The following is a 6,000-nucleotide window of genomic DNA, read 5'->3' on the forward strand; positions in this document are numbered from 1 at the left end:
CATAACAAGTATAGGTGACCAGGCAGAAAAATTGGAACATTGGACATTAATGGTAGGATTGTAAGTCGGTGCAAGTGCTGTGCAAAACCGTCCTGTGTGTGTTTTCTCGGATAGCTGAACATAGAACCCAGGTTCCAACAATTCTACTTTGAGCATATACCAGAAGAATTAAAACAGGGTCCCCAGAAGATGTTTCCTCACACGTGTTCACAGTAGCACTATAGGAAACAGCCAAATGGGGAAAGAAAGCAGCTTCAGTGTCCACTGCCAAGTGGGTGGATGGGACACTCGGCGACAGTGTTCAGTCTTCAGAGCGAGGAAATTCTGATACATGCGACAACATGGGTGAAGCTAAGGACATCATGCTAAGTGAAATGTCAGCCGTGACAAAGATGAATTCTGTGTGATTTACTCATACGCGGCTCCTGGGACAGAGACAGAAAACAAAAGTGTTGTGAGGGCCTTGTGGAATGGGGAGTTGGTTAATGGATTTTACAAGATGAAAATCATTGTGGAGATTGGCTATTCAAGACTGTGAATGTACTTAACTCTATAATTGTATATTTAACAATATGTAGAATAGCTAGGTGTGGTGGTGCACATCTATAATCCCAACACTTAGGAGACTGAGGCAGGAGGATCGCTGTGAGTTCGAAGCCAGCCTGAACTGCATAGTGAGACCCTGTCTCCAAGAGACAAAAAGTAAGAAAAATAAAAATAAAAATATGTAAGATGATATGTTTTGTGTTATTGTCCTTAAAACACATTTCTTACTTTGGTATACTGAAGACTTAGAAATGAGGATAACCCAAATGCGAAGAGCGTGTCTCGTGCTGAAATCATGGTGCACTGGAAATATCAACCCACACAACCCAGTGCTTGGAAAATAATTGATTCCATTCTGAAATAGGAAATGTGCAAGATGGATTGAGAGTTGGGAGTCACAGATACAAGAATAACCAGAAAAAAATGAAAGTTGCTGGATTAATGTTTGCTTAATATGAAAAAGACACAGCAGTCTGCTCAGGGCGACCTTCCCACTGTCTGAGATGGGCTACATTGAGCATCAAAGAAGGAAATTGGCTGTGATTTATTCAGGCACATTGAATTTATAAAAACTCGTGTGTTACTGTTTTAAAAAGGAAAGCATGCAGAAAAAGTTACAACCTACAAATAAACAAACAGTAATTTTTAAGAAACAAAATAAAGCAAAAGAATCCTCTTTGATCGTCATGAAAATAGCCAGAGGGCTAACTTTTTGCTGTGGAAACCATATTAGAAGGAAGGAATTATGTAATTAACTATGTATCCTAGCTTTCCAGTACAAGCTGACAAATCTCTAAGCAGCTGTCCTTGATTAAACAAAGCTCTTCTTTGCCCAAGAATTAAACCAGTCAGTGAAGAAAAATGATAAAAGTAGAAAATTGCTATTTGGTGATCTTTATTGAGATCATTATTTCTTCTAAAACACACCCAGAGAAAGCTTGCTGGAAAGCTTCTCTGCAGAAAGGCAGGCCACCACCCTCACTAAGAGATCGATCTTAGCATCATTAAAACTCCTCCAACCAGACCCTGCTTCTCTCCCCCACCCACCCCGGGCTTCTCAATGTGGGGCACTGTGCCACTCAGACCAGCCCTATGCAATGTTCGTGCAAAAAGAAATCAAATCAGAATCGAGTCAAGCTTTTAGACCTTACTTTAAGTCAACAGGAAATGGGATGGAGAAACATCTTAAATACTACAAAAAGAAAACATCAAAAAATCCAGAACATGTAGAATTTGAAAAGACAACCACCCCTCCCTTTAAAAAAATATATACAACAAATAAAATGTTGAAAAGAAAACCTGAAGGAAAGCAAGCCAGAAGAGACATAATTAGTACGAATGTAGTATGTGGAATGTATTCGAGTCCTGATTTGAATGAACCAAGCATACGAACACATGGATAATTGGGGATATTTTTGCATATGTGTAGAGATTTCATTTCATTCAGTAATGGTTCCTTCTTTTGCTTTCCTTGCAGTGGAATTATAAGTATATAAGAAATTGTCCTAATAATAATAGTAGTAATTGCTGAACTTGCAGGTGGATATATCATAGTTTATTATATGAGTCTTTAATTTTTTGTGTTTATAAATTTACATACAAATTTTGTATGTTTATAAATGTACATAGCCAGGCATGGTGGCTCACACCTGTAATCCCAGCACTTGGGAGGCTGAGGCAGGAGGACTGTTGGCAGTTCAAGACCAGCCTGGGTTACAAAGTGAACGCAAGACCAGCCTGAACTGCATAGTGAGACCCTGTCTCAAAAAGACTGCCCCTAAATTATGAAATATGGAGTTAAAATTATAAACTAAAATGCTACATTTTAAAAAGCATACCAGTTTATGTATCCAATGTTGCTTGCTATTTCAACAAGTAAAATTCCCTTCCTATTCCTGGATTTCCTTCTAATCTTACTCTGACTTTACACCTTGAGTAGATTCATCTATTACCCTTCTTGGTGGGGAGGGTACTGGGGATTGAACTCCTGACCTCACACTTGCCGGGCAGGCACTTATGCCACTGAGCTAAATCCTGGGCCCTTGTCCTTACTCTTAACATTTTCTATTGCTTTTCTTTAAACCGAAGGAGACAACAGATATTTGTTGCTGGCAAATGGATTTACACACTAAAGCGTATTCTCAACTTACTGGAAAACTTCCTCCACAAATGTTGAATGTCTACCTTCAGAGAGTAGTTCTGAGTCCACAAAGATATAAATGTTTTGCAAGAGTCAAGCCTAGGTGGTACTGAAAACTTAATGCACAGGAAATTTGTGTGGACACCTAATATTGCAGGAAATGGAATTATTATCAGAATTATGTAGGTATATTATAATAGGGTCAGGAAAAAAGTGAGTGAAAAATCCAGAAGCAGTAATTTTGTGCATTAATATAATTTTCATAACCTTGAGATGGAGATGGGTGAAGAGTGACGGTGCGGAGTCTCTGTCAAATGGCACACGACGTTGTCTCGTTGTCTTCAGACCTCCTTAACAGGGGGTCGCGGCCACAGCTTTCTACAATAACAGGAATGTTCATAAATCCATGTGCAGAATCATTTGACTTGACCCAAACTTCTTAGAAGTCTCATCCATGCATCCTGGTATTGACTTTTAAACATAATTCTATGCTATACGTGTGGTAGATCATGTCAACTTTCTCTAGTTTACCTCCTCGTTCCACCCCTTTCGCACTCTTTCAAGCAGGAAACAACAGAAGCTGCTGGTTTCTTCAGACTTCTCAGACTTTCATAAACCGTTTGATCATCTGAGTAGGCCCTCAAGGCCTCCCTCCTGGGATTATTGGGTGGATCTGTCTTGCCCGCTGTGTTTTACATAATGGCATGATTTTGTGTAAAACCTTGCACTCTGGAGTCAGATAAACCTAGAACACTATTCTTATTCTTCATTTGTTTGTCTTTCTGTCTTGGTGGTGACAGAGATGGAACCCAGGACCTGTGTGGCCTTAGAGGCAAGTGATCCACCACTGAGCTGCTGCCTGATCCCCCATCCTGATTTTTAACTTTCTCTGAGCCTTGATACCTTGTCTTCACCTGTTACATGGAGCTGGTAGTGCCCTCTTCTTGGGGTTCTCGTGGATTGTACATTAAATGAGACCCCACATGCGAGTAATACAGGCAGACAGTATCACTGAATGAAGATGGTAGTGTGGGAACTCCTCTCCTATGAAATGTCTTGGGGTAACACAGCTTGAGGACTTGGGAACAGTAGCACTGGCCTTGGCCAACCCGCAGGGGCCTTGCTAGGCACCCTTAATATTTAATAAGTTTCTGTCTCCTCTGCTACAAGATTATGTGAATGGACCGAGTCGAGCCTTCTATGAACGCTGGGAATAGTCCTAATTGCTCAAAGCAGAAGGACTTGTTTAAGTCAGTGAGGGTTCAAAGAACACCGAGGTCAAAAGGCAGGAGAATAAAAACTACTGCTGAAAGGGAAGCCTGAGGGCCAGTCACTGACCATAGGCTTCAGATGCCAGCAGGCTTTTATACAAAGTAGAGCCGCTCAGCCAACACACACCAGCCAGGGCTCTGAAAAACTGTCCGTGGTACCCTGGAGCCCCACGCCCTCCAGACCAAAACTGTCACGGGAGGAACAGGACTTGAAATTAGAGACCATGCCTCAGAGTAACCAACAAGCTCAAAATAGGATAGAGGAGGGAGAAATGAGAGAGACAGCTTGCCTATGTTGTAAAGGAAATTTGATTGTAAGGATCTTGAAGTCCCTCTTGGGCACCTGAAGTTTAACATTTACCAGCATTCTACAAGTCCATCAGACATGGAAGTGTAATCGGTACCCTTGCCAAGGCGGGATCAGGATTTCTGCAGCGGTCAGCACCAAGTTGCTGGGGCAGCCGCAGATCTGAACAGCGTCTGTGTTCTCCTTTGTCACTGAAAAATGAATCAAGCAGGAAAAAATGAGACCAAGAATGGTATTTCCATGTGAGAACTCTGAAGGGAAATGGGGCAAGTCCTCCCACCACTGTAAAATCCGTCAGGTGAGAGGTGAAACTTCAGGGCCAGCTGAACAGCGGCGACTGTGTGTCTGTGTACTTAGAACCCAGGTACTAGGGGCTGAGGATTTAGCTCAGCGGCATAAGCGCCTGCCTTGAAAGCAGGGAGTCGTGAGTTCGATCCCTGGTACTGGTAAAAATGGAAAGCCAAAAAAAAAAAAAAAAAAAAGAAAACCAGGTACTAAGTGCTTCGCTGCCCTGGAACCTGCAGACGCAATCAGACAGCACCTGGTGGTGTCCAGATCTAGTCAGAGATGGGAGGGCAGCACCAGCTCTTCTGCTTCTTGGTAGAGGAAATTAGGATAAACTCAGATTCTGATTAAGGAAAACAACTCTTTAATTATTAAAAAAAATTTTTTTACCTGTAATCCCAGCACTCAGGAGGCTGAAGCAGGAGGATCATTGCAAATTCAAGACCAGCCAGCACTATATAGCAAAACTGCCTCAAAAACAAACAAACATTCATTTTTTGAGACAAGGTCTCATCATGTTGTCCAGGCTAGCCTCAAATGCACAGCGATCCTCCTGACTCAGCCTCCCAAGTGTTGGGATCACAGGCGTGCACCACCATGCCTGGCTAAAACACAGCTGTTAAATAGAAATTAGTCTAAATAGAATGAGGTTGTATGGCAATCATCTCTGAAGATCTTCACAAACGGTGTGTTTTTACTTGCCACTAAATCATTTCCTTAATTCAGACTTTAAGTGTTAGAGGAGCATGCTAATCCATTTCTTATCCCTCCTTGGACTTTTTGATTTTCAGAATAACAAGTGTTCTTTTCCTTGGCTCATTACAGAGAAAGATAAGCTGGGTATGGGGCACACACGCACCAAGACTTAAGCACGGAGGCGACTTGAGAGAGGAAGATCGTTGCCAGTTCAAGGCCAGCCTGGGCCATGCAGCAAAACCCTGTCATGAAAAATAAATAAATACATACATGGAGAGAAAATGATTTTGCCTGCCACTGGGCCTTCAGAGCAGCAGGCAGTTTTCAGCAGATGTTGCAAGGGACATTAATGATACTATTGGCAGAAGAGATTACCTATCTTTGAGGCCATGGGAATTCTGAATAGAATGACTAATCCAACAGCCCTGCCAATCAAATTAGTGTCACCATCTGTAACACAATAAAAGTCCTGCAGCTGCTCGTCAGGATGTTAAGCAAAAATAGGTGGGAAGGAAATAGCTTTTCTGCTAACCCATCTTGATGAGATTTTGATGTTTCTAGTGTCGGGTTGAATGTCTGCTCTTATATTTTGAAATTGAAACCAAATTCATTTTTCTTTGTTCTCTGAAAATCTAAACCTAATGTGTGTGTGTGTGTGTGTGTGTGTTCATTCTGGGGACTGAAATCTAAATCTTATTAAGATTTAAAGATGCTATTGCCACCCTTTACAAGTAGATTTGTGCAATGGTTTTGAG

This window comes from Cavia porcellus, unplaced genomic scaffold (genome assembly GCF_034190915.1).
Source record: "Cavia porcellus strain 051 isolate PalLab524CR breed Dunkin Hartley unplaced genomic scaffold, mCavPor4.1 scaffold_7, whole genome shotgun sequence".
Lineage (NCBI taxonomy): Eukaryota > Metazoa > Chordata > Mammalia > Rodentia > Caviidae > Cavia > Cavia porcellus.